Source organism: Garra rufa, chromosome 4 (genome assembly GCF_049309525.1).
Source record: "Garra rufa chromosome 4, GarRuf1.0, whole genome shotgun sequence".
NCBI classification, from domain to species: domain Eukaryota; kingdom Metazoa; phylum Chordata; class Actinopteri; order Cypriniformes; family Cyprinidae; genus Garra; species Garra rufa.
The window spans coordinates 41592509-41617110 of NC_133364.1; the positions used below are offsets into that span (position 1 = coordinate 41592509).

General features: G+C 39.0%; 1 long non-coding RNA gene across 3 annotated transcripts; it reads right to left on the minus strand.

Annotated features, from left to right (window-relative positions):
* Nucleotides 1–685: 685 nt before the first annotated feature.
* LOC141334183 (uncharacterized) lies at nt 686–23772 on the minus strand. Of its 3 annotated transcripts, none has more exons than XR_012355501.1 (8): nt 23636–23772; nt 18752–18799; nt 18373–18655; nt 18109–18254; nt 17931–18023; nt 17504–17614; nt 10392–10530; nt 694–732 (listed from the first exon to the last, which is right to left on the minus strand). It is a non-coding gene; the product is annotated as an uncharacterized lncRNA (long non-coding RNA). The 3 variants fall into 3 exon arrangements; XR_012355500.1 differs by having other exon boundaries at nt 18336–18655; XR_012355502.1 differs by lacking the exon at nt 10392–10530 and having other exon boundaries at nt 686–732; nt 18336–18655.
* Between the last annotated feature and the right edge of the window lie 830 nt (nt 23773–24602).

Here is a 24602-nt window from a genome sequence, read left to right on the forward strand (position 1 = left end):
TACTCAAAGTAACTGTGACGTTGTTTTTTATGTTCTATAACGCTATTACGTTCTATAACATCTTTAATATCAAAGATGTTTATATTAACTGATTGAAAAATAAAAACACTATATACAGTATTATAGAACATTTGGTATTTATTTGAGCTCAATAGATTGCAGCCTGCTATATGATATGCATAGAAATAAAAACATATAAAAAATAAATATTGTGCAAAATAAAGACACACAAATGTAAACTTGGGTAAGACGTTGACTTTTTTCCTGGGCATAGCGTGCATGTAACATAAACATTCTTGCCTTTAATTTCAATTAACGAGAAGTAGTGCCGGTACTTCCAGTTCGCGAACGCTACCTTTGAATTTCCCCGGCTCGTCGCCATTGTCACTCACGCTGTCTTGTGTTGGTAGTCAGAGCGTGCAGTGACTGAGACAGCGTGACCAGGGCACCGCTCACCCAGCCAATCATCATCGCATTTGCAACGGTGTCATCATCCCCACCCCTGCTCTCTCCAGACAGCTGATGTGTAGCCAAAGCATGACACCTCGCGCTTTATTCAACCAAATTTTAGTAACGCGACACTTTACATTCTCAGTAAAGATAACGGCGTTGCAACGATGGGAAAAGTAATTAATTAGATTACTCCGTTACTGAAAAATTAACTCCGGCGTTACTGCCAACACTGGTAGCTGCGGGGAAGTCCGCTCCCCCATCACCACCTGGAAGGTAAACCTGAGAGACAGGGACACATGAGATGAGACCCCTGGGTCCGTATTCACAAAACATCTTAAGGCTAAAAGTAGCGCATAATTTGCCGTTTTAGGAGAAAATCTTAAAAATAATGGGCGTGTCAGTCCTAAATTTAGGACTCATAAGTTTTTGCTCTAAGAGTGTTTCACAAAGCCTTTAGCGTTAAAACTAGCTCCTAAAACTGTACAACGTAAAGACTGATTTATACGCGTCCGCAAGGTCGCTTGGGTTTGTGAAATCACCCATTTCGAGTGGCGGTGTGCACGGCTTCTTGAGTGAAGTGTTCGTGTGTCACCTCATTGCTCAAATTTTTTTAAAGCTGTTTTGGCTGAACAGGTACGCCTGTACAAACATCTCTATAATCCATGAATGCGTGACCACAGAAATAGTCAGATGGCAAAAAACTCATCGTGACCAGTATTGGAAAGGTCCAACACTTTTAAAAAAAAAGGTTTGTGAAACTGTACATTTTAACACTGTTGTGTTGGTTTTACTGTTGAAGAATGCTGTAATAAAAATATTTCTCGTAATTGCTTTTGTTAGTGTTTCACATTACTTATTTTCATAGGCGTAATTCACAATGGGTGGGACGCTTTTTGCAAAGCTCGATATTGTCCCACCACTCTTTTGAACATCTAGCGACACGGACGTACCTAATGCTGATGAAACACTCCTTTCTGTTAAATAAGGTGCAGACGCTGGAATCTGTATTTTTTTTTCTGAAATCATTCTCAATGTGGCTCGTGCTCAGTGTTCACATTCGAGCGCTTTAATCCCTCGCTTATGACTCATTACGGTTAAAAATCAAAACAAAACACACAAATCTGTCTCTGATATAGGATCACTGATGAACATATTTAATTTTATTAAGGGATGAAAAAGTTGTGTGATGGCGGATTAGAACCAAAACCCTCTGACTCTATTAACAAACATTCTACCACTAGACTATTGGATGTTACTAATGAATCTTGCATATATATGCATTTATTCACTGCAACATTTATCTCAAAGCTAATAACATTATTAAAGTACATGTAAGACTAAAATTATCATGTTAAAAACGAGTTTAATGTCAATACATTATGTACGCATGATCAGAGCCTGTAACCACAAAACATTTCATCTTACCACTAAGAGTTCTCCTAAATGGCAGTAAAAGTTTTTAGCTAAGAGTTTTCTTTTCAAATCTATTTACAAAGCTGCTGAGACAAACTTTTACTAAGGAATAGAGAGAAGTCTTAAGCTAAAAGTAAGGGCGGGGTTGACCTCGTTACTATGGTGATGTCGACATAATAACTATGCACACAATGATTGGCTGACAGGGGAGGGGTCTCTGTCAGACATTAATTCATAGAAATATTGTAACGTGCACTATAAAGGTTTTAAAATAAAAATGATGCCATATTCAAATAAAGGTTTTGAAAGGTTCAGGCTAAGTGTCACTAATTAAATGTGTATCTTCAGCCTCATGTGTGCTCCTCATATACAGTTAGCGGCTATGCAAATAAACAGCCTTTTAATTAACGGTAGAATAATCATAGGTGATAGTAAGGCATGTAAACGTAAAAGAAAACCAAACTGGACGCAAGAACAACTCTTATTTCTTGCCCAATTTGTTCATGAAAACAAGGATATAATCAAGGGAAATTTTGGAGTTTGGACAACCTCAAAAAAAAAAAGATGTGTGGGAAAACATATGTGTGCAAATAAATGCAGCTTTCCCACTTTTGTCCAGAAGCAAAGATGACTGTGAAAAGCGCTGGTATTCTTTGGAAAGTCAGGCAAATTAAGGCAGAGATTGCAGAATTTAAATGACAAACAACTGCTACAGCTAAACGGACATTACTTTCAAGTTGCCGATAATGTTTTCATGTAACCTTATGCTGTTGCAGATTGAAAAAGCCTCATTAAAATATTTATTGTATTCATAAGGAGCTGCCATTCGAGGATTGTCAAAACCTTTATCTGTGGCGTTATTGGGTTGTTTCTATTTGTTGCAATTCTGCAATAGTCATAATACCTTCGCGATTAAGACCACACCTTCTGAAAAGCTCATTATCGTCCAATGCTTCTAAAATGTTCCAGAAGCAGACAGCCGGCAACAGCCATTATAGGATAGTTTTAGGACTTGATCTTAGTGACTTAGGAGTCCTCTCCACTACTCCTAACATTTGACAGATTTAGGAGCTAGTTTTAGTGCTAAAACGCTTTGTGAAATACTCTTGGAGCAAAAATTAGGAGTCCTAAATTTAGGATTTCTTTAAGCATTATTTTTAAGATTTTCTCCTAAATCGCTAAGTTATGAGTTATGCTACTTATATCCTTAAGATCTTTTAGGAACAGGGCCCAGAATTTGGTGATGTGCGTGTGCAGGCAGCACAGGCTTGTGGTGCAGAAGAATCAATCATTGTCAATCATTTGAACACTTGTTTAATAAGTGACACTTGCCCTGTATTTTAAATTCTTTATTTGAATGTGGCAACATTTTTACTAACTTTTTAAAACTTTATTTGAATATGGCAATATTTACAACAATATTTCTATGAATAATTCTCTGACAGAGACTCATCCCCTATCAGCCAATCACTGTATGCATGGTTAGTGAGCATGTTGACATCATCCATAGTAACGAGGTCAACCCCGCCCCTTACTCTTAGATTAAGACTTCTCTCTACTGCTTAGTAAAAGTTTGTCTCAATAGCTTTGTTAATATCTTTTAAGAGAAAACTCTTAGCTAAAAACTTTTACTGCTATTTAGGAGAACTCTTAGTGGTAAGATTAAATGTTTTGTGAATACGGGCCCTGATCTTCATGACAGTGAGAACGCAAGAGCTGCTTTTCCAGCGTCAGGCCAGTGTGAGCAAGACTAACAATTAGACAGGCTGATCCAACATGGCGCCGAAGTATGGCGACACGCTACGAGCCTCTCTCATGCTACGCTTAGTGTTAGTTTTAATTGTATTTATTAGTTTGATAATACAGCCTATGTCCTCCTCTATTACTTATGATCGACAGACTCTTTTGGACATTAGACAAAATGTTCCAAAACTGTCTATAACATCTATGATACCTGTGGATATTAACAAAAGATCAGAAAACTGGCGCTTTGGAAATCAAAAGCGACATGTGCGAAAGAGAGGAAGATGCGGGGGACTGCTGGTAAGGCTACGGAATCGACCTACACGGCCTCCAATACCAAACATGCTGCTTGCAAACATGCAATCTATCAGCAATAAGATGGATGAGCTTCGCTGCCGCGTTAGTATACAGCGAGATCTGGGAAATTGCTGTGTGTTCTGTTTTACTGAGACATGGCTAACATCGGATTATCCTGACAGTGCTGTACACTTGGATGTTTTTTCTGTTTTACGTTCGGACCAAGCTAAGGACATGATCGGTAAATCGAAGGGTGGGGGTGTGTGCTTTTTGGTAAACAACTCGTGGTGCACGGAAGTGATTTCTAACTCCTGTTCACCGGTCCTTGAACAGCTTCCCATCAAATGTCGGCCGTTTTATGCACTACGAGAATTTCCATCAGTTTTACTGACTGCAGTATACATACCTCCCCAAGCTAACGCCAAGGCAGCTTTGGATGAGCTCTGTAACGTTGTCAACAGGTGTGTGAGGCTGCATCCGCAAGCTCTCTCCATAGTAGCCGGGGACTTTAATCATTGTAATTTGAAGTCAGTGCTACCGAAATATTATCAACATGTCAGCTGTGTAACTAGAGGCAACAAAACTCTTGACCACTGTTATTCAAACATCAAGGGAGCTTATAAATCTATCCCCCGGCCGCATTTTGGGAAACAGATCATTCCTCTGTACTACTACTCCCCATGTACAAGCAAGAGATAAGAAGGGAGAAACCCACTGTGAGGATAGTACAGCGCTGGACTGCTGAAGGTGAGCTCATATTGAAAGATTTTGATTCTACTGACTGGTCAGTTTTTAGTGATTCTGCTACCTTGCATGAGTACACTGAAGCAGTTACGGATTATGTTAAATTCTGCATGGACAGTTGTATTCCCACACATACTTTGTGTTTAACCTAATAAAAAACCGTGGGTAAACAAAAATGTTTGTGCGAAATTGCATGAGAGGACAGTTGCTTTTAAATCTGGGGATGATGCTCGTTACAAGAGCGCGAGATACGAGCTTAGGAATGCAATTAAATCTGCTAAAAAACTACATTGGGAGAAGATGGAGCGATATTGTTCTGAAGGGGATTCTAGGCGTGTTTGGTAAGGCCTACAAGAGGTCACCAGCTATAAGGCCAAACCTAGCAGCGTCACAACAAGCTCTGCTTCTTTCCCAAACAACTTTTATGCTCGTTTTGAATGCGCTGATGAGGCATTGAAGCGGTTAACATCTCCAACTGGGGATGTGCATGTTAAAACACCCTCATATGGGAACACACACATAGACATATCATCTCCCAATGGGGTTAGCCTTGGCAGTCAAGCATATCAGGTCTCAGTTGCCGATACTTGTTAAGTTTTTAAAGCTGTGAAAATTGGGAAGGCTGCTGGGCCTGATGGTATTACTCCGAGTCTTAAGGACATGTTGTATGCAACTTGCATCTGTTTTTACTGATATTTTTAACCTGTCACTCTCTCTTTGTATGGTTCCAAATTGTTTTAAAAAATCAATAATAATTCCTGTGCCTAAGAAAACTACTACCACCTGTATGAATGATTTTAGACCCGTAGCCTTGACTTCTGTGATAATGAAGTGTTTTGAACTGCTTGTGAAATCATATATTAACAACTGCATTCCTGTCTTCACTGATCCACTACGATTTGCATATAGATCAAATAGAGCTGTAGATGATGCTGTATCCTTGGTTTTACATTCTATACTTCAACATCTAGAGGGCAGGGATACGTATGTCAGGATGCTGTTTGTTGATTATAGCAGTGCCTTCAATACCATCAGACCTTCCATTTTAATATCTAAGCTGTTGGACTTAGGCCTCTGTACTTCCATCTGCAGATGGATACAAGTAGGGCTCGCTGCAGCTTGCGGTGGACATCCAACCCCGCCCACATCCATGTGTGACGTCAGACACCACGCCCACGTCAATGCGTCATCGTGTGACTCCCCTCCCCATCGGTAGCCTTAAAGCGGTGCATTTCAAAACACTTCACGAAATTTATCCATGTAAATTAGCTCTTTCTAAATTCATGGACATTGATAATACCTGCAGTTTCTGTAACATACACGAGGAAGACTTGTCAATTGTTTTATAATTGTGAATTGTCTCTTAGTTTTTGGTCTGATGTTAGCACCTTTCTATTTCTGCAAAGAAATGTTAATTATATGCTTTCTTTAAAAGATGTTATCTGTACTTATTCTCATAAAAGTAAAATGATTGAGTACGTTGTTAACTTTTACATTTTGCAAGGCAAATATTATATTCATAAACAGAAATTTGCTAAATGCATAACAAAATGTAATTTATTTTTATATTATTTTTTTTTCTGGTTATGCTCCCACAATATTATTTTTGTATATGTAAGGGAAAAGGAAGAAAATTTGAACTATTGTTTAGTTGTTTCTAGGTTTTAATTTAGTTTTTGTTTATTTATTTACTTTTTATTTATACGTTTATTTATTTATTTTTCTCTCTCTATGGTATTAGTTTATTTTTATTTTTATTATTATTATTATTATTTTTCCCCCTCTTATTACATATTGTATTACTGTATACAGATTAAGCTTGTATTTTGTGTATCTGGATTTCTATTTCAATATTTTTGTAATGTCCAATTATATTCTTTAATAAAATAATAAAAAAAGAATCCCGATGTTGTACGCATGTGCAAGAATGGCGGAAGTATGTTGTATCGGGGATGTAAACAAAACAGTTATTAAATAATACAAATTAAACCTAGGTCATCTTTCATATGGAACTAATTACATTCGAACAGCAGGTAAAACGCTTGCTTTGGTTGATTAAAGTTAGGAAAATGGTAATTGGTAATAAAACATTTAAACCTTACCCTATTTGTTTGTGTAATGACATAAATTCGCGTTTATTATAATCGATTTTGACATAGCTTAGACAAGATCAGATTTAGGCGGACAATTAAGTTTTGTTATTGTAAAAGTAACACTTAGCATATTTTCATTTTCATCTAATTCTCTAAAGATATGTCCACAAATGTGAACATTGCTAATCATATTATCACTATTTTAATATGTGTTAATACTATTTAATATGTTGGATGTGTGACGTGTTTGAACATGGGCATGGCGTCTGGCGGGGTTGGATGTCCATCGCAGGCTGCAGCGAGACGCTCCTCGATGGATACAGGACTTTCTAGCAGGCCGTTCTCAGACAGTTAGAGTAGGCACTACATACTCAGCCCCAATTGTGTTAAATACGGGAGCACCTCAAGGCTGCTGTCTTAGTCCTTTATTATATAGTCTGTATACCTATGACTGTACAGCAAAATATCCCACAAATAGTATTGTGAAATTTGCAGACGATACTACAGTGGTAGGACTCATTGACAGCAATAATGAAACTGCCTATAGGGATGAGGTGAGTAATTTGATCATGTGGTGCCGAAGAAATAACTTTTCCCTGAATGTGGGGTAAACTAAGGAGGTCATCATAGATTTTAGAAGAAATAAACCGACACATACATCTGTCTACATTAATAATTTGGCAGTTGTAATTGTTAATACTTAAGTTTTTAGGCATTCATATTTCAGACTCCCTTTCATGGTCTTTCCACATCACCTGTGCCATTAAGAAGGCACACCAGAGGCTTTATTTTTTGAGGTGTCTAAAGAAATATGGTATGTCATTAATTTTTTTTTTTTTTTAATTACCATTGTACAATCGAGAGTATACTGACAGGTAATATTACAGTGTGGTTTGGAAGGGCTACTTGAAGTGAATTGAATCTCATGTTTTCTTGAACGTTTAAACACCAGCTTTATCCATTTATAACAGCAAGACGATAAGAAAACTGTTTCTCCCTTGTTTCCTGCCCGCACCGCCTCAATCTCATGTAAGTGCGTAGCAGTTCAAGAAACAGAAAATATACTTGTATACATTATACAGAAACAATACTGAAATATGTAAATAGGAAATATCGAAACTGTCTCCTATAGAAAGTTACAAAAACAACTCAAGTTATTGCATGCAATCGACACTCAGAAAGCAGTTATAATACAACTTATTGACATATTAAACTGGCTCCTACAATTAAAGACTTGCTTTATTCCTGAATGAATCAGCCGTTCGAATGAATCAAATGAATATGAGATGATTCAGTCATTAAAACAGTGACTTGCCACCACCTAATGGCAGATTTAGTTTCATTTTTAATAAGCGTAGAGCCCTGCTCTTTAGCTAGCCTTTCTGAAATCTCTTAACCTATCTTTGAGAATCCCATAACAATAGCAATCTTCGTCCACACAGATGATTTCTGGAATTGTCTTTTAATATGGTTTGTGGGATATAAATCAGGGTATGTCCCAACTATCTAATATAAAAATCTTCCACTTGTTGTGGTACATAAAATTGTTTAAATTATTTTTTCTCTAATATAAATATAAGCAGTGTTTTAGCAGCAGAACATGACATAAATGTGACATTTCTCGCCCACCGGCAGAATATTGCACACCGTCCCCATTTCTGCGGTGAAGGATTTGAGTGCAGGCACTGAATACCTGCACAAATGTTTTAAAATTGTCAGTCGTCTGTCTTGTCTCGAGTACAGAGAGAGAAACTCTAGATTAGATCATGAGAAAGTGAAGCTGATTTCAGTGTTTGTCCTCTTTTAAACCTTGTGCAATCTTATCCATATTTTTGGCCATTTTTTTGCCTGTATTAATTCTAACTGCATACATTTTGTTGGAATTTTAATATTTCACCCTCATTTCCTTTTAATAAATCTATTTTACACTAGGTACAAAAAATGTGTTCCTCTCAGGACCTTAAGGACAAAAATGTCCTCATTGAAATCCATTAAAACTGATTTTTAATGGATTTAATGGATCAGTTAAGTATAACATGATACAATATTTGTTAAAAGGCTTTTATTCTGTCGGCAAGGCTTCAAAATTAAAATTGACTATGATTAAGTTTCCAGTTTTCTGCTTCTGTAAATTTGAGTCTATTATAGAGACAATAATCATGTTAATATGGAGTGTGTTCTGTTTGTGTGTGCTCAGCTTAACAGTAAATCTCTAGAAGGATTTACTGTTATTTCCAGTCAGAAACTTGGTCTCATGTTACAAAAACAGCATTCTTCCATCTTAGAAACATTGCTGAGCTACGGATCATGTTACCCGTTTCTGATGCAGAAAAGCTAGTTGATGCATTAATGACATCTAGACTGGACTATTGTAATGCACTACTAGCTGGCTGTCCTTCATCTTCAACAAACATGCTTCAGTTAGTCTAAAATGCAGCTGCTATAGTCATATGACTATATGATCATATTTCCCCAATTTCTCTGCACTGGCTGCATGTAAAGTTTCATATCAGTTACAAAATAGTGCTACTACTATAAAAAAAAAAAAAAGTTTCCAGTCACCTATTAGCGTTTTTTGCTGATTTTTTTCTTTTGGGGAAAAAAAAAAGTTTTATTTTAGCTTTAAGCATGTATTTTTAATAAACACATGAATGTAGGTTTCATTAAAAAAAATAAAATTGAACAAAATGTTGTGCAAATTGCGTATTTCTCGAATATTACATCTGGAATCATATTCAGTATTATCAAAGCAAATGTACAAGAGTACTCCTAAAGCTTGCACAGTCCTTATCCACTTTCTGGATTGACGTTTCACTCTTTACAATTAGGCCGTTTTCATTGATCTGCTCTTAGTGTTGATGGATCATTCCTGGCTCTCAAAACACTGGGCTTTTGGTCGCGCCTAAGATAGCAAAGTCCACTAAAGGAGGGAGAGCTTTTTCACATTTGACACCTAGATTAAAGACTCTTTAGCCAAGCGTTCACAATGTATCTCATAACCTTGTAATTCAGCTAGATCGGATCAAACACACATTAGCATTCTTTTGCTTGGTTTAATTTCTCTCTAGTTGTTTTTGTGTTTCTGCCATGGAAAGTAGATCTGAGATGACTGGACACCTGAGAAGACGCTTTACTTTAAAGGGGTCATGCACTTTTACAAGTTATTTGAACAGAAATGTGTGTGTACACAACCACCCTAGAATGACAAAGATCCACTTTTTCTTTTAATTTAGTCAAATAATTAGCCCCTGCTCAAATCAAGCCATTCTCAGATGCCTGTCGGTGTGGCGTCATTAACTAATGGCAGGATTTTTACTGTTCATTTCTGCCATATGGACATCACCTTGACATAGTAACCACTGATAATATACTCCTGAATATAATGTAGAAACTTTTATAATATAATGTTGGAATTTTCTGTGAAGCAGCTTTGCAGCGATTTTTTTTAATTGTGAAAAGCACTCTACAAAACAAACAAAAAGAAAAATATCAGCTGAAGATCACAGGAGCAGAGAGAAATGCAGAGTTTCTGTCTGAGTGGAGACTCTTTGAATTCTACGCACTGATTCTAAATCTCCATGTTGCTAGAGCTTCCTGTTTCTCTCTCTGTCATCAGACTCTGTCTGTGCTTTTAGTGTGTTCTCCCACCTGTTCTTCCTCTATCCTCCGGATGGCATCCAGGGCGTTTTGGGCCACGGCCTCCCTCGATTTTTTTTTTTTTTTTTTTTTGGAGTTTCCCACCCCCGGTGGGTACATCTCCTGCCTGACCCTCACCCTCACACTGAATCTGACAGAGAGAAAGAAAAGGGAGGAGAAAGATGTGAGTCAGAAAGGAACAGCACAAGCTTTCAACACGTGACCATATTTGACCCTTTCCACATTTGGCTGACGTCTCTATTGTCAGTAAAGACTCTTGTTTGACTGAGAGGGAGTTGGGATGAGCCATCAACAATTCTCCATCCTCATCTTATTGTAAATGAGTGGCTCGTAATGTAAATTCATTGATAATCATCAACAATTATATGTGTGTATGACAGACGTGAAGGGGGGAAATTTATAAATAGATAGATAGATAGATAGATAGATAGATAGATAGATAGATAGATAGTTTTATCTATCTATCTATCTATCTATCTATCTATCTATCTATCTATCTATCTATCTATCATTTTTACCTTTATAAAGGGCATATTCCCCCCTAACCCTGTTAAGACTTCATGTTTCATTTCAAATTCTTACATTTGATCTATACATTCTATTATAATAATATGGATACTGTTATCTATATACGTTACCAGTTCAGATTAAATGTTTTACACTGAAAAATACAATTGAATTAAATGTTATGAGATTGTTTTAAGTAATATACACAAGAAATGATGGGGAAATCATACTTTTAAACAAAATTAAAATGCCAGTACGTGATGGCAAGTGTGTGGATGATTGGTTCAAATGACTGATTTATCGGAAGTTTGTGCATGATAATGAAACATGATAATGAAACTCAACAATGAATTATTCAGCAACGAATCGGCTGGTTGCTGTGAGATGTGCTCTATTTCTCTGAAAATATTTTTGCTGCTAAAAATAGAACAAAAGCAGTCTGCAATACTGCACCTATAAAATGTAAACAACCTAATATTATTGTACTTGCTTATTGAACTATTAAACAGTCTTGGTGTAATGTTGCTTAACTGACTGTATTTTAAATATAAAACATTTCCATCTTCTGAATGTTTACCTCATCATGCTGAGTTTTCGTGTTGCGCGTTTTGATTTCTCCAGGAGAGGCAGCGTTCAAAGCAAGCCGCATCACAGTGGGTCTCATTCACTAATAATGGCGTAGATTATTCGTATTCGCACGCACATTCGTACTTCTCACGAAAAAACCTACATTCACAACATGTGTGTACGCCCATCAATTTGTTCTTATCCTCGGTCTTATGTTAGTGAATTTGGAGTATTCTAAATGAGCAGCCGCGTGCAAGAGGTTAGTCATTTGCATAAAACAAGCCCAGATCATCTCCATATAAGGGTTCCTTACAGCTTTTAGTTACGTCAAAAAAAAAAAAAAAAAGGAGGGCCGCGGACACCCCTAAAATGACAATGGCCCTCCATTGACCCCATTGCGTTTATTTTTACAAAATATTTCCCGACACATTCATGGTAATTACTTTTAACGGTGCTTTGTGGCCAGCTTTAGGCTATTGCGTGCGCATGATTGTGCAACTCTTCAAACTGCGTTGGGCTCGGCCTGCACTTGTATTATTTTGATGAATATGCTGATTACAAATCTATGCTTTCTTGTTATTTTCAATCTCATTTGAAATGAATTTGCACTCCAAATAAACATCAGACTCTCCCACTCTTTTGCTGCAAGCCCCCAGTTATCAGCTAAAAAATGGCGGGCCCCACAACCACCAAAGCCTGTGGGTCCAGCTCACCCTCCTCCTCCAGTGAGAGCTCTCCGGCCGCTGCCACAACGTCAGGGCCCAAACCCTCCTCCGTCTGCTGTGAGTGAACCAAAAACAACTGATAACAGCTCTCAGTGATATGTGTCGGGTCCCCGCTACGATAGCAGCAACAATCAGGAATGTTTACAAAACAAGCGGGAACCCAGTGTGCCTGTAGCTTTCCCTATTTCTGTTTTAATATGTGATAGAAAGTCTAAGGCCCTTTCAAACCGTACAGTTCACACATCTAATCTGAGGCTTATTAGGCATCAAACTAAGATTGCTCTAGAGACAAAAAGTAATGCCATCAAGCTAGCATTTATAAACATTCGCTCACTAAAAAATAAATCACTTCTGATCAATGATTTTATAACCACAAACAACCTGGATTTTATGTTTCTAAATGAAACATGGCTAGAAGACAGCGGTACTGCAACAATCCTCAATGAAGTAGCCCCTCCTAACTTTACTTTCATGAGTGTCTGCAGAGCTGTTAGAAGAGGTAGTGGTGTAGCTGGTCTTTTTAAAGATGTTTATCAATGCAAGCAAGTGTCATTTGGTCAGTACATGTCTTTTGAATATCTAGGGATTATGCTGAAAGGGGCTCCACGCATTCTATTTATCATTATTTACAGGCCCCCAAAATACTGTCCAGTCTTTGTTGAAGAGTTCACAGAACTGCTATCAATGATTTGTTCAGAGTTTGACTGTTTTGCTATTGCAGGGGATTTTAATGTTCACACAGAAAATGCAGAAAGCAAAACTACAAAAGAAATTATAACGGTTTTGAACACTTTTGACCTGATTCAGCATGTGCATGAGCCTACACACAATCGTGGACACACTCTTGATTTACTCATCAGTAAGGGTCTAAACATTTCATCCACTGTTATCAAGGATGTAGCACTATCTGATCACTTCTGTATTTTCTTTGATATATTGATCTCTGCTACCACTGAATCTAGATCTGTCTCTGTCAGAAAGAGATGCATTAATGATAACACGAGTGTACTATTTATGAAGGCTATATCTTCAATGCCAAGCATTTCTGCAGACTCTGTTGATCTTCTCCTGGGGCCTCATGTACAAAGACTTGCGTTGAATTAATACTAAAACATTGCGTACGTACAAAGCTGTAAATGTGCGTACGCAGTAAAAAAAATCAGATGTACGAAACACTGCGTACGCGGAATTCCACGCATAATCTCTTTGTACATCTGAATTAACGTGAAATTGAGCGCACATGCACGAGCGCAAAACCCCTCCCTGCCTCCTCCCCCGTATTAATATGGTAATGACTCCACTTTGGCAAAACCAAACGAAAAAGCAAGCAAGATAAACTTAACAGAATGTGAATTGAAGGTGCTCCTACCGGAGGTAAACCGGAGAAAAACTGTTATTTGCAAGCTTGTAAAAAAATAAATAGAAAAATAGAGTGGGAGAGTTTAACGCGGTTAACGCATGGGGGTCTGAACATCGCACTGTGAACAAATTAAAAAAGAAATGGTCCGATGTAAAGGTGCAGGTAAGAGGAGAACAGCGGCGACTTACGTTTCAGCGCATCAGTCAGTCATAGAGCGGAAGCAGATGAACTTTAGTTTGACACAAAGCAACTGAGTGATCCTTGTCAGCTAGGTAAAATATATTATAAGAAATTTCTATTTTGATTTTATGGCTATCTGCTGAATTTGCTGATACTTGTAAATTACATGATGTAATTTATTAACATTTCATCATATTATATAGCCTATATAGCCATTGAGAGGGACATCCCTCTTATATTAAATATAAGAATATTATTGTGTGTGTGTTATTTTATTTATTTATTTTTTTTTTGGTGGTGGAGAGGTTGGGGGGTGCCCTTTTTTCAGTTTCAGCACATGCTGAAAGGTCTGTGCCAGCGGAATTTCAGTTGCCCAATCGCCCGCTACAAGTGCGAGAATGGGCATCATTGTATCTGCGCTCTTGGTCAGTTAAGTTTGTGGGTTGTTGAGGGGGGTTAACAGCCGCGGTCTCCTGATAAATAATTACGCTCAATAAAATAAAAAAAAAAGTAAAACTTGGCTGTTTCCGATTCACGTATCCAAATTGTTCTTCAGGTGGCGCCTTTATAGCAATGTCCGTGCAGTCGATCGCTTGCGGTTACATTAGGAAAACCGGGGATCGCTGCAAATTGCGCTTTGTTTGGCTGGTCAACTGCATGGTATGGAAATCTTATATACCTGCTAGACATGCGGATGTTCCCGTCCCATACATCTGGCATTGCACGGCTCAAAGACGACTGGCTTAACCCAGAGCGGTCTGCCAGTTCTCTTGGGAAAGAACCATTTGCCAGGAAACCGAGCGTTATCAGCACCTGTAAGGGAACGGGTAATGCGTGGCTCCTCGCTGTCTCCAAATATGGACCCAACTCAGGAAAGAGCTCCAAGAGGAGCTCTTGGAAATCTGAAACAGCTTATAAGCCAGTCATCATCGTGGGCCAGAAAATCACCGTGATCCCTAAAAACGCGTTCCCTTCGGATTTGGCCATTGAATGTCCTCCAATAAGGCCAACACTGCCATTGCCATAGACTAAGGGATACATTTGCAAATGCTTTTATATGTTCTAAATCACATAACTGGTAGAAAAATATTGTCTCAATTAACCCATTTTATCAATTATAAATTAATAGCAATGTTTTCCACATGTGTTGGTGCGATACTGTGTAGTGTGCAATTTAAAGTAATTGCCTCTAGGAGTCGCCAAGGGACATAAAACAAACACACGCACAAAAAATACACGTACGCCAGACATGGAGTTGGCGTGGATCAACGCACATTCTCACGTTAATTTCATCGTTAGTAAATCCAAACGTGAGCGTGAAATCTGGCGTACGCAAAGTTTTTGTGCGTACGCAGCGTTGATACATGAGGCCCCTGGAGTCCTTCGACTCAAAAGTTAAGAATGTCATTGATGACATCGCACCTGTAAAAATCAGAATTTCTGGCAAACAGAAATCACCGTGGAGAAAATCAACAGCAGTATGGAGTATGAAAAGACAATACAGAAAAGCTGAGCGGATGTGGCGGAAGACGAAACTCGAAATTCACTATAGCATCTATAAAGACAGCCTTCATGCTTTCAATGCTGAACTAGGTAAAGCTAGACAAATGTTCTTTTCAAACCTTATAAACAGCAACTTAAACAACACTCGCACTCTTTTTGCTACCGTTGAGAGACTAACGAACCCCCCTAGTCAGATCCCTAGTGAACTGCTCTCTGACAGCAAGTGCGATGAGTTTGCTTCCTTCTTTTCTGAGAAGATCAATAATATCAGAAAGACAATTAGCACACCCTCAAGTTATGCAGAGGTCAGACAGATTCAACCGCAATTTCAAAAAGAAGTCATTATGTCTACTTTTGAAGCAATCGATAGCAACATTTTGGAAGAAACAGTACAGCACCTCAAATCGTCAACCTGCCACCTTGACGCACTTCCCACATCTTTTTTCAAAAGTGTGCTTAGCTGTTTGGAAGCAGATCTCTTAGAAATGGTGAACACCTCACTTCTTTCTGGGACTTTTCCAAGCTCACTGAAAACTGCAGTTGTTAAGCCCCTTTTGAAAAGAGAAATCTTGATAACGCCATATTGAGCAACTATAGACCAATATCAAATCTTCCTTTCATAGGTAAGATTATTGAAAAGGTTGTTTTTAAATCAGCTGAACCACTACATAAACTCAAATGGATACCTGGACCATTTCCAATCTGGCTTCAGACAACATCATAGCACAGAGACAGCGCTCATAAAGATAATAAATGATATTCGCCTAAATTCAGATTCTGGCAAAATATCAGTGCTGGTATTACTAGATCTCAGTGCTGCGTTCGACACAGTCGATCACAACATTCTGCTAGATAGACTGGAAAACTGGGTCGGGCTTTCTGGGATGGTTCTAAATTTGTTCAGGTCATACTTAGAAGGGAGAGGCTATTATGTGAGTATAGGAGAACATAAGTCTAAGTGGACGTCCATGACATGCGGAGTCCCACAAGGCTCAATTCTAGCGCCGCTGCTGTTTAGCCTGTATATGCTCCCACTAAGTCAAATAATGAGAAAGAACCAAATAGCATATCACAGCTATGCAGATGATACCCAGATTTACCTAGCCTTATCGCCAAATGACTACAGCCCCATTGACTCTCTCTGCCAATGCATTGATGAAATTAACAGTTGGATGTGCCAAAACTTTCTTCAGTTAAACAAGGAGAAAACGGAAGTCATTGCATTTGGAAACAAAGAAGAAGTTCATAAGGTAAATGCGTATCTTGACACTAGGGGTCAAAAAACAAAAAATCAAGTCAAGAATCTGGGTGTGATTCTGGAGTCAGACCTCAGTTTCAGTAGCCATGTTAAAGCAGTAACTAAATCAGCATACTATCATCTCAAAAACATTGCAAGAATTAGATGTTTTGTTTCCCATCAAGATTTGGAGAAACTTGTTCATGCCTTTATCACCAGCAGGGTGGACTATTGTAATGGTCTCCTCACTGGCCTTCCCAAGAAGACCATTAGACAGCTGCAGCTCATACAGAACGCTGCTGCCAGGATTCTGACTAGAACCAGAAAATCAGAGCATATCACACCAGTCCTCAGGTCCTTACACTGGCTTCCAGTTATGTTTAGGATAGATTTTAAAGTACTTTTACTTGTTTATAAAGCACTCAATGGCCTAGGACCTACATACATTGCAGATATGCTCATTGTATACAAACCTAACAGACAACTCAGATCACTAGGATCGAGTCAGTTAGTAAAATCAAGGGTTCACACAAAACAAGGGGAATCTGCTTTTAGCTATTATGCCGCCCGCAGTTGGAATCAGCTTCCAGAAGAGATCAGATGTGCTAATACATTAGCCACATTTAAATGCAGACTCAAAACTCACCTGTTTAGTTGTGCATTTATTGAATGAGCACTGTGCTACGTCCGAACAGACTGCATTATTTTATGTATAATCATTTTACTGTGCTAATTAATTTTAAAATCAATTTTTTAAATCATCTTAAATGTTCTTAAATTCTGTTTTTATTGTTGTTAGTGTGATTATTATTTTAAATTTTTATGATTTGTTTGCTGTTGTGATTTTAATTCCTTTTTATGTACAGCACTTTGAATTACCATTGTGTATCAAATGTGCTTTATAAATAAACTTGCCTTGCCTTGCCTTGCCTAGTCTGAACAGAAATCTGAATGACAGATCATTTCTTTCAGTTACCAACCCTACTCACGAGGATCACCTTAATGAAGTTTACTCATTCCGTACCTCTCCGGCATCTGTGCTGGCCCCTCCTCGGCAGCTGGACTGGGTGGACTGGCCTCTGTTCCTGGCTGGGGCTCTGGTGGTGGTGGTCCCTCTTGCAGCCTTTTGACGTACCTGTTGGCATGCATTCAAGAGAGAAATGAAGGTAAGATGTCTGTCATGGCTTGAAACTCAACTGTCTCCATATGAGCCACTGGCTACAATACTTACTTTTCTCGTAGTCGTTGCAGTCCAACAACTACGGTAAAGATTTGTCAAGTTTTAACAATACACAATTGTGACAAAGCAGCTTTACAGTGTTAAATAGTAATGGGGGGAAGAAAAAAAAACGTATATATATTTATTAATTACGTAAGCTTATTTTACAAGTGTTTGCTGTGAGCAATACTGTTAATGAACTAATAGTGTAGTCTGTACAGGATCATCTTACCTATTCTTCTTTTTGGCTCAACTTTAAGCTTCCTTTGGACACCTTTACAATGACTCCCTCTCCTTCCTTCACCCGGTCATTCCATTCCTGGACCTTTGAGAACATTAAGACAGGAAAGATAAGGTCTAATGTATTTTTGTGTTTGAACACATCTAAAATTTGTCAGTGGTGAGCTCACCTTTAACTCTTTCATAACTGCAGGACCGAGGTCATAAACCCAAATCAATGTGGCAACACAGAAGCTTATTTTGACCAAGGTGGTCCAACACCCCACCCATGTCCTCCTCTACGCGAGCGAGGATGTCCGAATTCTGGATGTCCGCACTAGGAAACGGAGGGATCTTTACTGTTGGCATGACTAACACACCCTTCTACAGACTATTACAACCATCAAAAATGAAACACAAAGCCTAGTTCACTCTCCATTCACAGACCTCCCTACCTGTGATGCTGCTCTGCGATTAGGAATCCCTTGGAACTGAAATATTGTGCCAAGGAGTCACAAGATGGGTCCTCACTAACCAACTTTCTAACCTCTGAAACATTAATAACCCTCCCCTCTCTTGTCCACTTATCTTGTGACTCCTTGGCCCTCAATACTTCAGCCTGGATACAGTCCTCTTCTGCATCCCGTAGGCATCCTTTTCTGAGGTGCTGTTCAATGTTGGACTGGGGCCTTAGGCATCTCAAGCAGTGGACCACCTTAGGGGGATTACTGCACACTGCTAGATAGCATGTAGATAAATTATCAGTCACATGACACAATGCACATGTATGCTAGAATGACCTTTACATTACAATATTGACATTTCAGCACTTACATTTCGTCCTCTCCATGCTTTTTTTCTGTTTTCTCCAGCAGTGTGTGTCTGCAGCAATGAGAAACAGCCTTGTTAAAAGGTAGCGGGTGTACAAATATTAAAACATGGTAACCATAAATTAAACATACTGCAACACCATTTGTGTGTCTGTATCATGCGTATAGAAACTTTATGTAAAACTGGCAAATGTCCAAGCAATATCCACTACTGGTGAAAAGCTGGGGACAGTACATTGTATTCTCTTTTTTTTTTTGGAAAGAAATACTTTTATTCAACAAGGTCGTGTTCAGTTAATAAAAAGTGATTTACATCGTTATAAAATATTAATACTTGAATAAGTGATGTCCTTTTAAATTTTTTAATAAAATAATCTTGAAAAAAAGAAACAAAGGTTGCAAAAAAAAAAGATTGGCAGCCAACATTACTAATAAGTACTCATAAATCAGCATATTAGAATGATTTCTGAAGGATCCTGTGACACTTAACACTGGAGTAACAGCGAATGAAAATTCAGCTGTGTATCACAGGAATAAATTACAGTTTATATATATCATTATTTTACAATGTAATAACATTTTGCAGTATTACGATTCACATTCCTTTGTATAAGCTTGGTATATTTTCTAGAATCGGTGTAGTACTTTTTCAGTGGTGACTATGTCAAGGTGATGTCCAAATAGTAGGCACGTACAGTACAATCATACAGTTAATTAATTAAAAATATTCAAACAAACGGCAAACACGACGAAGAGCAACCATTTTATGTCTTATGTTAATTTTCTTAAAATGTGAATACAGGAATAACTTAACATATGATGACAAACTGTAAAAAGTAAAGAAAAATAACTTTAAAAAATATATATATAGTACTTCTAAAAAGGGGTGTTTCATTTATTTGTATGATGTCCAAAAGGCAGTGAGTACCACGAAAGACCTGTTCGAATTAATAAATAAAGTTAAAGACTTGAACGTGTGAATGCATATGTACAGGTAAAACGTAACATCTCATGCAAACAAATAAAAAAGAACGATTACTATGCTACCTTGACCAGCAGAAGATCGATCATTAAATCGTGTCAGTAGCGGTGCAAAACAACAGGTCTGATTGACAGCACGACGTCACGGGTCAGAGAGGGGGATGGGACTTATAATATCCTACAAGGTCCCTATAATATCTTTAAGTTAACACTTGTGTCCACTTAGTATAAGACCACCTGATGGGTTTCTCCGGACAGCAAAGCACAAGTGCATTTAATTTTAGACCGAAGGACAGGGGTGCTGCTTGGTACCCTGTTTATTTGTAAGGATGGTCAGACAAATACGGTGCCCCTCATTAATGATCTGCATCTCTATTAAACTTAGGTCATGACTTTTCAGAGAATCACCAAAAAAAGGTATCTGCTGCCCTCTGCTGGACATCTGGAGACACAGAGCTTCAGGCAAAACCAGCAGAGTGTCTGTCTGTCTAATTTTCAGAGTTTTATAGTTTTCATTCGTCTGAATTTGCTTTAAGACACACAGACACTAATTTAAGGAAGACTAGATTAACATTCTTACTCCAATAGAGGTTTCAGCCAGACACAAACTCTGTAATCGCTTAGATTTGGATTTATATTCTTGCCAATGAGACCTCTTTTCTCCCTCTCCCCCTCTCTCTCTCTCTTTGTGCTTGCTTTCTTCCATCCATCCATCTATCTACCTGACACTTGATAGCCCTCCTTATAACACACCTAAAGGAAGAATAGAGGAGAAATTAAGAAAATTGTTGGAAGGTTTTAGAAACAAGCAAAAAATAATAATAAAAAATCATTATATCAAAGAAACATGTCAAAAATATGTATTTGGTGGAAAAAAATGAAAGAAAATAGAAACAAGAACAGCATAGTCTTTATAAAAAAGCAATAAACAATGTGATTAGGAGAGAGGTTTTTGTGCAAAAAGGTCTAGTTGTAACTTCTTCCTCATGGAAGCGCCACACCTTAGGAGAATGGATCAGCAACAACCTGGACAAAATGCCCAACTCTTGAAGGTGACTCTGGGTCACAGGGAGATTGCGCTCAATCTCAGCCAGCTTCTCAAAACGCACATAGTCACCATTCATGATCATGCCCACGGAACTAAGGAACACCAGAGCAGACAACACGAGTTCCTTTGGCATACCCCTGGGTAGGCACTGTACACACTTCTCCATCCAAGGCATGCCTTTCTCTTTATATTTCCTGAGGTTCCGTGAAAAAGTCAGATCCAGCTCCTACATGCGAGCACACACACATCCCCACAATAGCTGGCAGCACGCAATGCAGCCGATGGAACTTGGTTTGGTTTGTGGAGCTCCACGTAATCTTTTTTGTTCCATTTGGCTCTGCAATGCCTCTTTTCATCCCAGTAACGTATACTTGGGAAGTACTTCAGTTTGGACAGAGCAGACTCCAAACATGGGACAGGATCCAGGCTGTAAGATGTGACAATTTTCAGTGCCCTTCCAAAGGTGAGGGGATAACCAAATCCCTTCCTTGTGCACACCTCGCGACTGAACTCCCCGACAGTTCGACAGTCTACCAAATTGCCAATGGGACGCTCGGGCCCTTGCAGTGACTCCATTGGCAAGCGGTCATTGTGTCCATACAGGTCGGAGAGAAGAATCCTCAGCAGCTGCTCCCCAACCGCTACTGGGCCTGCACTCAAACAATCAGATAGGCCAAAGATGCGCTCGACCCTTGCTTTCTGCACATCGTCATGGATCCAAATCTCCAAAGGGGGTGGGGACTCACCCACACTGGCACTACCCACGTTGGAAAGCCCGAGAAACCCCCTCTGTCGTGTCATACTGTTTGGGCTTGTAGGACACACACCAAGTGCTACCGCATACTCCCTGGAGAGTCTGCCCACTACCTGACCAAAAAAAAACTCCTCTAGAGCTAATTCCAGTTGAAACGCTCGCCAACTGCTGAAATACCCGCCGAGGCCTTTCTTGGCTGCGAAAACATCACCAAGACCTGTAGTGAGATGCTCCGTAACCGTATGCACCACGTTGCGCAATCCCAGACCATCCTTATTGTCCTTAAAAGGAACTAGCATGGGCACCGTCTCCAAAAGATTGTCTATCCAAGAGGTGATGAAACAATTCCTTGGGTTCACAATCACAGGGTAATCAGGCTTCACCAGAAAAACTGCTTCCATTCGCAGACGCACCCTGCACATGGTCTTCCTCGACAAATCCTCCATATGCATCAAGTACCTGCCAGCATGGCCGTGCAGCATTGACCGATGCTTTTCGTGGTGTAAATCACACAAAGTGATGACCCGGCTGACTGGATGAGGCATTGCTGGTGAATGATGGCAGTGTGGAGTGGTTGAATAAAGCTGGACAAAATTGACAGTGCAATCAACATCCCTCAACACCTGCCTCAACAATCCATCTATATCCAAGTCTTTGTTGTCGATGTTGCTCTGGTAATTGGATGCCTCTGCCATTGAGTAAACTGGGAACAAGGTTCCTCTTGTTCCCACAACCTCCTGCAATCCGAATCTGGACCAAAACAAATCAACGGTTGGGTCCACCGGATGGACATTCAAGGCCACATGATAGGACACATTCATGATGCCCTCGGGATCAACTAGGTCACCCAAATTGAACACCCGTTCATCCTTCTGGCCGAATTTGCTGATGCTCATCAGGATCCGCATGTCAAGATCATTGTCGACAGATGACAACGCCTGGTTCAAAACCTCCATTATGAACTTCTGATCAGAATGAAGAATATTCATTCTGGACAGGTTACCCAGGTGGCTCTTCATGATGCTGGGCCTCTCAAGGTCTTCGGGAGAAAGCATCTTCAGCCGCCGTACAAAATTCTGCAACACAGAATTTATCAATCCAACTGCGTGGGCTTTGACATTCAACTCCTTTTGGAACATTGGATGGGCGTGGTCCGGGTTATTAGGAACACATGTCATGTTCAAAAAGTACCCTCCATCAGCCAGGCCCAAGACTATGCCCATGCACTTATGAAGAGCACTAACCCCATCTGCTGAGTATCTGCGAAGATCTATGTGCTTTTTTAATATGTGCCAATGGTTTGACACCTTTGACACATCAACTTTTCCCACAGATATGTAGTGCACACCCGCTTTGATGCAGGACACATCTGAGAGCAGCACCACAACACCATCCAGATCGAAGGTGTACTTTAACTCCTCTGCAGCACTTTCAACCACTGAAGGGAAAATTGGAATGTGGACATCTTCTTCAGTCAGGAACATTGAAACCCTTGGACTGTCATGAAATGTCTTAAGCAAGCCATTAGTGTTTTGCTCACACGCAACACTGAATGGTGATAACTCCTCACTAAAACACACACAAATCATGAATTACCAACATAGCTCACAACAACTAACCCTAACTAACATCACAACAATACAAATAGAATTGAAAAAATTACTTACATTTCCAGATACATGTCCAACCCAAATGATACAAACTCCTCCCTTGCAAAGTGAAAAGACACCACACTCCCTGGCTTCTCCTCTATTTTTGGTTAATATCAATCATATAAGTCAGATGTTATGTACAAAAACGAACCTAACTTTTGCATATGACACAACAATAACACTTTTCAATGTTTTGATATTTCTTGTATTAACACTATAGTTCTGATAGAAAACGTTTTCTGTATTCAATAGACCAATAAAATTCACATTTTATGCACTGTGATTACATATAATAACACTACAACAAACCTTAACTTGCAAAAATACAGACTTACCCGTCTATGCACTTTATTTACATGTAAAAGTACTAAGACACAACAAACATGACATAAATGATCAATTTACTTAACTAAAAACATACACATACAAACAGCAGCAAATTCAAACACTAACCTTTCAATTATAGTCACCACCAACAGGAAGAAAACTGCTGCACTGTTTGCTTTCACTTTCTTTTTGTATCTCCTGAAGAATCGCTCGTTCTTAACTGTTCAAAGAGAACACCACCTTCACTTTCGACCGGCTCCGACTTCCTGCTCCCGCCGACTTCCGCTTTTTTTTTTTTTCAAAATAAAAGTCCCGATTTCTGTACTTGCATCTTCACATGTAACAATAACACAAAACACATTTTCCTGTATCACTTCTTTATTTCACTTACATTTAAATTACGTTTATACTCATCAGACACTACACATTTATTTTTATGCTTCTATAATTTATACAAAAACAACTAATTCTACAAAGATTTTTTTTTTTTTTTTTTTTTACTTTCTATTCCTGTCAAAATTAAGCCTGGGTATTTTTATGGATATTTCCATTTCCTTTATGAATTATGCCTCGCCAAACTTTAACAGGAAGTTACCGTATCTCGGTAACTAAACAGACTTGAACCTCAATACTGTCAGCTTAGAGGGGCCTGCTAGTGGCCACCCCACCCACAAAATATCGACCCTCAAATCCACTTCTTCCCTGAGTAATACACATTTAAACCTAGACCGGAAGTTGACGTATCTCAGAAACTAAAGGGCCCCTGAGCTCGAAATTCTGCCACATGTAAGACCCCTATGTGTCACCCAGAAACCCCAAGTCTCAAACCACGGGAACCTTCCTATCTCGAGATAGACCCACATATGTATTATTCATTTTTGCCAAAAACAGGTTGTATCTCTTAAACAAAAGCTCGAATTCGCTCGAAATTTCGAGTACTGAGTACTCCCTATTTGACCTCTCAAACACCAAAGATTCCAGCTCCTGGGACCCTCCGTTAGAAAACATGCCCTATTCTGTTGAGCCTTTTATCTCAATTTATGGAGGAACTTGAAGGTCAGGCAAACTCTGGTTCAATGGAGCCAATAGGCTG